This window comes from Spermophilus citellus, assembly GCF_964194105.1.
Source record: "Spermophilus citellus genome assembly, chromosome: 16".
Lineage (NCBI taxonomy): Eukaryota > Metazoa > Chordata > Mammalia > Rodentia > Sciuridae > Spermophilus > Spermophilus citellus.
Genome location: NC_138196.1, coordinates 42,459,247 through 42,472,072, shown reverse-complemented (window position 1 = coordinate 42,472,072; position 12,826 = coordinate 42,459,247). Strand labels below are relative to the sequence as shown.

At 40.5% G+C, this 12,826-nt stretch overlaps 1 protein-coding gene across 9 annotated transcripts in view; it reads right to left on the bottom strand.

Annotated features, from left to right (window-relative positions):
* Window positions 1-11,346, bottom strand: part of TRMT9B (tRNA methyltransferase 9B (putative)) — a 56,965-nt gene extending 45,619 nt beyond the window's left edge. For 6 of the 9 annotated variants that reach the window (XM_081268891.1, XM_081268893.1, XM_081268896.1 and 3 more), the window contains exon 1: window positions 10,613-11,162. The gene's annotated coding sequence lies outside the window, so the exon portion shown is untranslated. The other 3 variants (XM_081268895.1, XM_081268890.1, XM_081268892.1) reach the window with 3 other exon arrangements.
* Between the last annotated feature and the right edge of the window lie 1,480 nt (window positions 11,347-12,826).

The following is a 12,826-nucleotide window of genomic DNA, read 5'->3' as shown; positions in this document are numbered from 1 at the left end:
ATTCAAACTTCAAAATAATGTGGTTAAAAGTTGGTAACTTAAAAAAGTAAGCTGGCAAGGTAAACATGGCCAATAGCAAAATACAGAGCCTTAGTATGAAGTTGATCAGATTTTAGTTGCACCGGGAGTAGGATTCCTAGGACCTTCTCATTTCAGAGGTTCACATGGTATTCCACCCATAAAGCCATTCATTTTATGTCCAAATTCATCATCTTAATGAGAATAAAACTTTCTGTTCGCACACCCTGCCACTACATTTCAAAAGACCCACATTTTAACAAGCAGAATAGACAAACTATCAAACAAGATATCATAAATTACTTTGGCTAAAAAAAAGATTCTTTAAAAATATCTAACTCAAAGTTCTGCTCACAGGTTTTTCTATATACTGCCTCCTTACAGGAGTGGCTATCTAGCCTTTTTAAGGAAATGGTATATGATCTCCTTCCTTTCCTACAATTATGTAGCAACCACAATATTCCTTCCTAGCAAAACAAGAGAAGTTAGATTGGCTTTTCGGCCAACTTGATACAAAACCTCAACAGCTTTCTGCAGAGGAAAGCCGGGTGGAGAATCTGTTCAGGTCTGCAGTAGGAAAAATCAATAGTAGAAGGTTGGAAGGCCATGAAGATGGATGTCATTGCCACTTTGGGGCTGTAGATCTCTCTGTTTTTGGCCTGTCAATGCATTCTGTGGGCTCTAACTCAAACCTTTAACCAATATGAAACTGGATGGCAACTCTGCTCAGAAATCTGGCTGAGTGCATCCTCTTCTCCTGCTAAAAGCTTGGGAGAAATTTCTGCACTTATGGTACATTGAAGCTGATAAGATGTTTCTGCTGGGAAAGGAACAACAGAAATATTAATGTCCTTGACCTGGAGCTCTGCTCCTTACTACTGGACCTGCTGTCACTCAGACCCCTGGAGTTAACACTTTCTACATCTTCTATTCTAGCACCAAATAGAATTTCTTGTTCATTTAAAAAAAATGTTTCATGAAATGTTTAAATTAAAACCTTGCATCTGTGTGATTCTTAAGTTACCACTAATGAACCAATATTGATTCGTGAATATTAATAAACACCCATAGTCTATTCTAGGATCTACTCTTTGTATTGCACAGTTCTGAATTTTGAAAAATGCATAATGTTGTGTATCCACAATTACAGCCTCACACAGAACAGTTTTATGGCCCTAAAACTTCCCTGGGCTCCACTTATTCATCTCTCATTCTGAATCCAGCCCTCTGGCAACCAATGATCATTTTAATATCTCTATAATTTTGCCTTTCCAGCATGTCATATAGTTAGAATCATACAGTATGTACCCTTTTCAGACTGGTTTCTTTCACCTAGCAATATGCATTTAAAGTTCCTCCATGTCTTCTTGTAGCTTGATCATTTTTTTTAAATCACTAAATGATATTCTATTGTATGGATATGCTACAATCTATTTATTCATTCACCTATGGAAGGACACCTTGATTGCATCCAGTTTTGACAATTATGAATAAAGCTGCTACAAATATTCACATGCTGGTTTTTGTGTTGACTTGCCTATTAATTTTCCAGTCTTCATTGATATAGGAGCAGTTCGATGAGAGTAGACCTGAAGACACTGTTCATTCCAGGAAGCTGAAAGACACTAATTTGGGGTCCATTTTTTCTGAAAGCACCTTTAATAATTCTTTGGCTTTTGGCTACCATTTCTGATTATCAGATAACTTCTGCAAATGTATTTTCTGCAGTTCAGTAACTACCTATATACAAAAGTTTATCAATTTTTTCCAAGGATCCTGTTATTAACGAACAGGTATCTTCTGTTGACTACAGAGTTCTGTTTCTGCCTAAAGAGAGGAGGAACAATTACATCCAATGAATATAGCAATTCCAAATGTCAACATTATTCTCCAGGACTATACCTACCCAGTGGAAATAGAGCTACTTAAAATTTCAAAGAATAGTCACATTTTGATGCCTCTGCTTCTATAAGGGGATTAGCTAAATTTAGATCACAGGCACCAATATTCTTGACATTGGCGTTCTGATATCAATATCCACAGTCAAAGGTAGATTACTTTTTTCTGTAACTGGAAGGTCCATATTCAAGTAGAATCTGTTTCAGTTCCCAACTCAATAGTAGTTGGTTCCATTCCCTTTTCCCCAAGAAGTACATGATCCCCTGTGTTTCAGAAATGTTCTTGGTCACGTGGAATATTCTGGGTTCCACCTCATGCTGTTCTAGTTTTTGGTTCTCTTGAAGGCCACTTGCCTGACCTAGAATCAGATATTTAAGATGCCTGCCCTTTCCCCCTAGCAACATCTGTAGTCTGTGTATGACTGGTAGTTATGACAGAAAAAAGAGCTTCCTTTCTGTGTTGGGATGAAATTTGAGACCTTGGATGCTTTTTGCAGCAGGAAGTTTCTTGAGGTTATCTGCAACATCTGCTGTTTCTGATGAATTCTGCAAAGGCTGAGCTGGGCTCCAATCTGAAGCAATACTGTGTTGGAGAAACATGATCAGAAAGATCCTATAGAGTAAAATAATTTTTTTTCTTTTTCCTCCATTTTGAACTTCTTCATTTTAAAATCAATATTGTGGGCTGGGGATGTAGCTCAAGTGGTAGCATGCTTGCCTGGCATGCGCGGGGCGCTGGGTTTGATCCTCAGCACCACATAAAAATAAAATAAAGATGTTGTGTCCACTGAAAACTAAAAAAAAATAAATATTAAAAAATAAAATAAAATAAATATTGTGAGAATATACCAAAAAGAACTGAAAGCAGTAACTGGAAGAGATATTTATATACCCAAGTTCAGGGCAGCATTATATACAGTAGCCAAAAGGTGGAAGCAACTGAAATGTTCCAACTACAGATGAATGGGTAAACAAAGTATGGCAGGTACATATTATAGAATATTATTCAACCTTAAAAAGGAATGGAATTCTAATACATGCTACAATACAGATGAATCTTAAAGACATTATGCCAAGTGAAATGTGCCAGTCACAACACAACCAATACCGTATGATTCCACTTATGTAAGATTCCTAGAATAGTCAGTCACACAGGCAGAAGGTAGAATGGGGTTGCTAGGGACCTTGGGGAGGGAGACGGGGAGTTATTGTTTAGTGGGTCTGGAATTCAACTTTGAGAAGATGAAAAAGTTCCGGAGATTGATGGCAGTGATTGTTAATCAATGGGAATGTATTTCATGCTGTTTGTCGAACTGTACTTTTAAAGTGGTTAAAATAATATATTTTAAGTTATGCATATCTCACCACAATGGATTTTTTTTAAAAAAGTCAATATTAAAATTAATGCAATCCTGTGAGATAACTAGCACCTCAATCTTGGACATCCATAAGTTTTGATCACTCAAAGTTTTCTAAGTAGTCTTCACTTATACTTCTTTTCCCAGGGCAAATATTAGTACTGTCCTCTTTATTCTTAGAGTGTCCTGGTTTAGACAACAAGTTGGTCACTGTAGACATGTTCACCTTAGATCTAGTTCATAACTGCATAAATCATTTCATTGCCATCTTTGTTTACGAAGGACTTTTTCTGACTGTCTCTGTATTTTCTTGAATTACTCTAATTCTAAATATTTATTTTTTAGTTTTAAGTTGAATTACTCTAATTCTAAATTTGATGACCAGTGAGTAATTACAGAGTCTGAGAATTTTTTAAGGATACCTGATTACTTTTGAACATTGATTAGAGTACCAAAAGCAGTCCTTTTCTCTTACAAACACATTACCTCTTTAAATACTAAAGCCCTTTGATTTTCAACAAGCTCACCTATTTAAATTTCTGTGGGTTGAAGAAACAAATATAAGAACTGCAGTTACTTTTTGCCTCTTAGCTACCTTTTTATTTTTGTTAAAAATATGAGCAACTATTCTTTGAGGTCAAAACTATATTTGTTTGAAATAATTCCATCTTTCACCTTGCAATGACAGAATATGCCACTTTCTCTTTGACAAAGCCATGTTCTTCATGCTTATTACAAGAGAGCCCACTATCACAACCCTTTGTTATCCACCCCTTAGACCATCTGCCTCTCAAGGATAGAACACCAGTCACCATTCTCCATACACAACATGCTCTTAATATCCACTTCTTGAATTGCCAAGTAAACAAATCATTCAGTGATGTTCAAATACTAGTTTTGCTTAATTCTCCTCAAATTTTGCCTTAAAAAAGATGCATGTTCCCTTTACCTAGCTCCCCCCCACTTCCATGTGGCTCATCAATGATCTAATCTGAGAGAGATTTCAGATTGGGATTTTCTAAAAAAATTTTATAGACTATTTAGCAAATTAAAAGATAATTTTGATTTTCAATCCACAGAAGGAAATTTTGTATTAGAACTCTATTTTCAACCAAGCTCCATGCAGCAAGAGAAAACAAGAATTTATGATTCTTATAACCTAGAGTAAGGGAAACCCAGGGTCTTGCCTCCAATGTTTGTACAAATTTGAATCAAAGGGAAAAAGTGCCTGAAGGGAGAGAGCGTTCATGCATTACTATAACACAAAGATGAATACTCCTACTCTCCTTTATTTGATCAAATAACATTCAATTTAGTTATTCCCTGGATGGAAGACTTAAAGCTGCATTTACAGAGTACGAGCATTGTGTTATCTTCATGTGTTAATCTGGGGTGGCTTGGGGTAGAGCCAAAATTATCACCACTGAACCCCAAAATGCAGTCATATTATAGTATAATTTGCTCCCAGCAGCATTTGTAATTCTGCACTAAAATGCTTTCATCGCCTAACAAGAGATGAATAATCTTACCTTCTGAGATACTCAATCTAAGAAAATGCATGCAAACAGTAACAAATTCACTGTTAGTTCATTTCCTTAAGCTACCCTTCTGTCTTTTCTAACTCCAAGCATCAGAGGCAAATTCAAGATGATTTTTATCCAACAACCAAGACTCTTCTTAGATATACTCATGTAATTTCTGAGTGAAAATAAACTGATAATTTATTACCCAGGAATAGAAGAGATACAATCATATTCACATTAGTGGTTTGTAAAAAAAGGGAATTGAACAGGTGTGAGGGTATAAAATAAGTGACTGGAGTAAATTCAAGCATACTCTTATTTTAATCTATGATAAATAGATCATGTCTATCTTTGTAATCCTTAAAAAGAACACAATGAAAGTTACAGAGAAAAGATAGATTCAGCAAAAACACAAGTACACAGTTAATACATCTAATGAATAAACTAGCCAGTCAGGACTATTATTTCTAATAATAGTACTATATTCTTTCTTTGCATTATGATTCATGAAATAGGAAGGCTATATGGAGCTTTGGTGGGGAGAACCATTTTAAAAATCATTTTTTAAAATATTTTACTTTGATTACTAATCCAAATCAAAGGAATATATTTTACTTAAAAATTTATTTCCACTTAAAATAAATTTTTTGTTTATTTACTTAATGCTTACTCTAGTAATTATAACCTATAATATCCATCTGTTTGAAAGAGTAACTGGTTAGTAACTAGGTTTTTTTTTTGGGGGGGAAGGGGTACCAGGGATTGAACTTAGGGGCCCTTGACTACTGAGCCACATCCCTAGCCCTATTTTGTATTTTATTAGAGACAGGTTCTCACTGAGTTATTTAGTGTCCTGCTAAATTGCTGAGGCTGGCTTTGAACTCAGGATCCTCCTGCCTCAGCCTCCTGAGCTACTGGGATTACAGGTGCGTGCTACCATGCTAGCTACTAGGTTGTTTTTGATTTCTGTAACACATCTTCCAAAATCAATCTCAACCTGCTTCAAATTAAGTATTCTAAATCTCCAATAAACTGTATTTTAGATGTGTTGGATATGATGGCTTGTCACTTAACATTTGTTTCTACCTCCTTCAACTGTACATTATTTCACAACTCTGGCTAGAGGCCTAAAAATTACATTTCCCAGAGTCCCTTGCCCCCAGGACTCTGGGCATGGAATAGATTCTACCAATAAGATGAGATGGAGAAGAAGGGAGGTGGAGGGTTTCTAAGGATGATGTTTGCTAGCTGGTTTTTGTTGTTGGTAGCAATGGTCAGTCACTAGCTTCCTGGCACTTTGCAGCAGCTTCTCTGATCAATGGAATACAGCCAAACAGTGTGCTTTTGATGTCAGCAGTTCCAGTGGCTCTCATTCCCAGCCTCTAGCCTGTGGCAGTAATGGGAGCAAACCTGGGCAGGTTCAGGCAAGCTGCCTGAGAATCACCTCATGAGGCTTAGCCAAGATCCTCTCATCTCTTATAAGTAGCAACTTTCCCTTCCAACCTTCTCTGTGAGCAACTAATTCCCTTTTTAAAGCTCTTTCTGCTTATGGTAGCTAGGGCTGCTTCCCTTATCTGCAACCTTACTGATAAGAGAAAGTGAAGGCAGAGATGAGAGCATTCTGTACACCAAGATGGAAGGGAATACCTTGGGAGAACCATGAAGGGGGAAAGGTTGTGCCCATCTGGCAAACACAGTTATGCAATACAAAACCAGTCAGGTGTACCTAAGTCAGGGTTGATGGCACTTTAGGGTCTGGAATTGAGGGAAAAAAAAAGAAAAAACTTATGAAATCTGGGAAATAACCATAGGGAACACTGGAGAGAGAAGGAGACAAGGAAAAAACAGAGAATAATACTATGTACTTGGGGAAGAGGACTGCCCACCAAGTCCTTGAAATGACCTTGAGAGAGCAATCCAAGGGGGAGGTTGTTTCCGGCCACTGCTCTGCAGAGTGTATATCACAACCTCACAGAGCTGGGCTCAGGGACTCTCAGATACTTTGGTGACCTTTCCATGTGAGAAATATGAAGCAATCGGTCCCTGCAGCTCTTCTATAGATATGGATTAAAACTGAAGGGGTGACTGTGTGTGGGTGTGTGGGTGTGATATTATGATAGCTATAAGTATCCATGACATGTTTTTTAAACAGAAATCTGTTCAATTTGAAAAAGAAATTAATCCAAAGTATTTTAAATTCAGACTATAATACAAAGAGCTGGCAAATTAATCTATCATGGTAAAACTGTTTTCATTTCTGATCAGTTAATAAAAGATTACAAATATCATTTTTATAATTCAGTAGAGTAGTCTGAAAAACTCTAAGGTAATATGTTTCAAAAACAATTAAGAGTTCTACTCAAACCATAGCCTTACATAGAAAAAAAAAATGTTTCTCATAACAGACATACTGCTTCGGCCTCGTACATACTGTCTTGCCCCCTTCTTCAAAAGTACCTGCTCTCTTCTTTGTTCTCCCTGAAACACACACACACACACACACACACACACACACACACACACACACAGAGTCACATTTAGGGTCCCTGCAGGTGCTGTTTATTCTGCATTAAACATTCTTCCCTCATATCACTTCCTTATGTAAGCATTCCTCACCTCCTATCCCACAGATCTAATTCCTTATTTCTACCTTCATGCATTTCTAGATGCTATAACTGAGTAGCAAAGACTGGGTAATTCATAAAGAATTGAGTCTTATTTATCTCATGGTTCTGGAGGCTAGGCAATCTAAGAATATTGCTCTACTCAGCATCTGGTAGGGGACTTCCTGCTGGTGGTGAATCTCTGCAAAGTCCCAAAGAGGTATCACATGGCAAGAGAGCAAGCCTAGTGACTTGGGTCTTTTCCTAAAAACCACTAATACAATCCTAGGACTCCAGCCTTATGACCTCATTATTCTGACCCCCAAAAGCCCCATTTCCAAATACCATTAACATACAACTCCGAGGATTAAGTTTCAACAGGAGTTTCGGAGGGACACACACCTAGACTATAGTACTTCCCTTGACATTTTTCCCCGCAAAGCACTTAGTAAAGATTAACATGATAGGTTTACCTCTTACCAGCAGACATGCATTCTGCAAGCAAAAGGTTCAAGTATGTTTTTCTTGCTCTTAGTGCCTTGGGTGCCTTGGGAATGTTGAATGCCTGAAAAGCTGAATAAATAGTATTTCTACTTCCTTTCCACAGTCTAAATACTAGACCCTATTTCTAAATCCTAAAGGATGTAAATTTTGTAAAAACCAAAAATTAACATCCTGTTATCAAGACTATATTTCTAAAGACATTAACAGAAACTAGTTAAGCAAATGCATAAAATTTATTTTACAAGTTCACTTGGAAAGCTCCTCCCTTACCCTATTATCTATCTCATCATTATCTCCAAAAATAATTGCAAGTGACCTCTTTAACCTTGGTAACTCAAAGGTCTGTCTAGGGTAGAGGAGAAGCAAGTGTGACAGTGTTAGCCTCAAGCTCCTAGGCAACACTGACTAGAAGAGGAAGGGGGAATGACCCATTGACTCAAATATTAAATTCTAGAGTCAATTATGCAGCAACCCCTCTGCAGCCCCGGGAAATGATATTAAATCAACACTGCTACTTCTTACTATAACCACTCTTCACGACTGTTCACAATGTGCCAACAGTATACTCAGCATTTCACACTCATTATTCCATCTGCTTCTCATAACCACCTTAGAAGGATCATTATGCCCATTTCACAGATGGGGAAATGGCACTAGGCTAAATTTCATTCCAGGCAATCTAGTTCAAACTTAAAAAGCCTCCCTGGAGTAGTTGGAAGGGTCTCTGCATGAGATGTAAGTACCCGAAATAAATGGCATTATCCCCTCTTTGAACAGCTCTTAGCTAGGGCTTTTATCCTCTCTTATGCCATCAAGAGAAGAGAATCACAAAAGCTATGGCCATGTAGGATCACTATTCCTTTCAGCCTTCCCAGGGACCAAACTATGCCAGATCCAGCTCAATATGTAGATCCTTCAGTTTGTCCTTACATAATTCTTCAGTTATCTTAATACTTGCATGCCACTCTTCAGAACACTTCCTAATTTGTCTAAGAGTAAAAACGTAAAATTGCACAGACAAGTGCTGACAGCCTAATTTTAACATTCGTTACACCATGGGCTAACTGCAATTAGAGTATTCACTCAATTCCTTCTTAAAAATATAAACCCAACATCCACATGCAGTAAACACAAGAAATTCATTGTGTTTTTCTCTCAAAATTTAGATTCTGAGTATTGCTAAGCATCCCTAGCTTGTGCCTTCTTCAAAGCAATGATAAAGCCTTCAACATGTGTCTCAAATTTTGGAGCCTAGTTCTCCATACTTTCAAGTGAAATGCATTGACGTATTCACACACCCATCTCTCAGAAATACTATATGCGGTGTCTGACTAATACCTTTTCTACATAGCCCTTTTAATCATAAGTAAGATTTGGCTTTGGAAAATACACATAAACAGAGATTTAAGATGTTCTTGGACTTCCTCCTGCTAACCTGACCCTCCATTTTAAGGCAGAATTAGTTAACTATGCAGACTAAGTATTTTCAATGTCACCATCCCTCTGGTAAGTAAAATTTTATTGAAACCTCCAAACTACCTTGATGCTTTAACTATATTAAGATATATGCCCCAAATGGGGGGGGGGAATTATTTCCAAAGAACATCATTACAGTAATTGAATCTTTCTAGAAATATGATTTCTTTTGAATTAGGGAGAGTCTGTAAGAGTTCTCTTTTTCAAATCTGACCAAGCACATTAATAAAGCGGCAGTTTTCTGAAGCAGTTTCCTTAGTGACGAGATACTTTCCAACTTGTCAAGGTCTCCTTTAAATAAGTTACATGCAATCAACGGCATCAGAGCCGCTAGCATCCTTCTCCAGTGATCCTCTCTTCTGAGCATCTCTAAGGCACCACTCACAATATCAGAGTTGTTTACACTGCATTTTCAGCCGGGAATCAAGGACATAAAAACCTACAGTCTCCCTTGTAAACTTCAAAACAAATTAACCATTCATTAGCCAGGAAGGCAAAGGATTTGACTTGCTAATTAGTCACACGAATAATGTTTTCCTCTGCTGAAACAACACCAATCGTTACCTGTAATATTGCAATAACCTTAATACAAAGCTATATAGATAGATTCATTCTAGCTCTTTTCCCCATGTGAAATTTCCTATGTATATTCAAATTCATGCATACCCACTTAAATAAAGCTTTGCCCGTATATCTTTGTAATCTTCCCCTTTCTACATAAAGTATGGTTTGCTTATATCATGTATTACAAAGAACCAAAGCAATATAAACAGAGAGAGAGAGAGAGAGACAGAGAGAGAGAGAGAGAGAGAGAGAGAGAGAGAGAGAGAGAGAGAGGGAGATTGAGAACACAAGTAATATTATATAAATCCTACCATTCTATTTTGGCATTCCTTTCTAAAAACCGTATTTTCATCTTCAGCTTTGAAAACTTTCTGCCTTCGAGTTATCTTAGTTCTCCGCCTCCTGCTAGTTAAAAATCAATTCCCAAGTGATAGGTTCTGAAGGGAAAGATACACGTGCACTCCACGAAAATACAAATTCATTTTCGCCTCAGCCACTAACCGTGTCCCCTTCAGCTCTGAGCTCTGATAGATCGGTTCTCCCATCTGAGGCACATCCCGCAATCCCTTACTGCTCCGCAGGCTCGCCGGTTTTGGTCGTGTCTAAGTTTGCAAGGTAAACAGGTCACCCACGGTGACTGGAATGGCCTAGGAAGAGCAGGAACTCACCCAGGCGGTCAGACCCCGGGCGTGCAAGGCGACCTGTCGCGCCCTCTCCTCCCAAAGGGCGCAGAGCCAGCAGAACTAGGGCGGAAAAGAGGCTTCTCGCGGCTCCCCCCTGCAGACCATTGTCAGCGCCCGGGTCGCGGGCGCTTTCTGCACGGTATCGGGGCGGGAAGCTCTCCGAACCAAATAGTTACAATGCTCTCCGGGGAGCTGCCGAAGAAAAGCTCTTTTGCATCCAGGTCGGGGCGGTTCTAGGTGTAACTTCCACCTCTTGACCTATTTTGGAGCGTGAGAATGAAAGAAAGAGGAAAAAAAATAGACGGAGGGCGCGCGAGCGCGCGGGGTGCTGTTGCGCGCGAGGCCGCGGGGAACGCGCGCGCGCCCGCGCGCCCGAGCTCATGTGGGGCTCTGGAAGAGAAGTTGGAGTGAGGCCCCGGAGGCCTCCCGCTCCGAGGCTCGCTGCCCGGCTCCTTCCGCCGCGGCCGAAGTACCACCCTCGCCAGACCCTTCCCCGCGCGGAAACGAGCTTCCGGAGCTCGGGGTGCTTCGGGCAGTCCCGCCAACGGTACCTGGACGACCGCCCGCGGCCCTGGGAGCGCGGGCTGCCGCCCAGTCACCATCCCGCCTCCCAGACCCGCCCTCACCTCTCAGGAGGCGGCGCTCCGGCTCCGGCTGTCCGGGAACTCGGGCCCGCGGCGTCTCCGGGTCGGGAGGACGAGCAGACTCGGAGGGGCGGCGGACGCCTGGCGAGCCGGGGGAGTGTCCCCTCCCACCCCGTCTCCTCCGAACGTGCCGGGGAAGTGAGGCTCGAGCGCTCTCTCCCTGCCTGAGGCCGGGGGTGACCTAACTGCCTCCTCCCCCTCGCTCTTCTGCTCGGTCTCTGGCGTGGCCTGTCCTCAGTGGGCGAGGACACCGAGGCGGGTACACCTGGTCGGCCCAAAGCGCTGCAACGCAGTACCTGGGGTGACAACACCGTGACGCTTCAGCGCGTCTTTTCTTATTTGGTTCTGGCAGCCACCTACTTCAACGGAAATGCCCCCCATTGGGTACCTGTGTACACGGGATAGATAACTAGATCAGAGGATTTTTGCATAGTCCAGAGTGCCACTGCATGGACGCTCCGAATCGTTTTCCTGAAACAGTATGCTCCATCTGTTAAAGAGTTTTTGCCAAAGGAGCCCCATCAAGTGGCATCTATCAGAGGACAGGATGGAACCTAGAAGCTTTTCCCCAAAAGGGGACACAGACACACACCCCCTTATTTCTGTAAGAATATCTCTGCCACCACGTCTTTAGCGTAATCACATTCAACCTCTATCAGTAAACTACTCAGTTGTCATCAGGGGTCTATGTATTTTTTTTTTTTTAAAAACCTTGTTTTCCAAGTCAAATGATTAGTACTTTAACTGTTCTGTTGACCTTTATGTACAAGGCTGGGACTCCCGTTCCCATGGGGTGGAGGGACCACTTCACCTTGAGTTGTTTTTCCAGTCTTGTTCGTTTGTGTGGACCCAGCTATATGTCTAGTGTGTAGACACTGGTATATTCAGGGTGGTACTAAGAGGGCCTGTTGGAGATCAGCAGACAGTTTCTGATTCTGGAACAGTTTCCTAGTGCCACAGTATATTGAGGTGGGGTACAGGGAACAGCTGCTCACACCTCTTTATTGTCATGCCAAGGGTAACCAAATAGGCATTGCCTTTTTCTGTAAGTACCCTCACTCCCCCACCCCTGTTTAGTGGTGAGGTGCAGGGCAGGTCATGAGCCTGGTTTTATGTATTCTTCTTCAGCTGAATGCCACCCACTAGAAATGTCACTGTTCATTTTCGTTTCCATTCAGTGAAGCTGCAACTTCAGTACAGAGGATGAGTATTAGATACTGAAATGTTCCCTGCCTCTTCCAACAGAGCAAGACAAAGCACATCTAAATAGTATAGTGCCTGACATTTTGTAGAGACCTAATCAATACTTATGGAGTGAATGTTATCTAAACAGAGTGTGATGAACAGGAAAGTGGCCTGTTTTAAATGTTTCAGGAAAACATTCACATTCAGATGAGGTGGTCAGGGAAATAATCCTAGAGGAAGTGACAGGTGAGGAATTTTGATACAAGGAACTGGCTTAGGAGGAGGGAGAATAAAAGTATGTTTGATGTGATTTCAAGATATGGGCATGGTAGAGGTTCTTAACTTTTTGTACAAATAGATCCTTATAAGA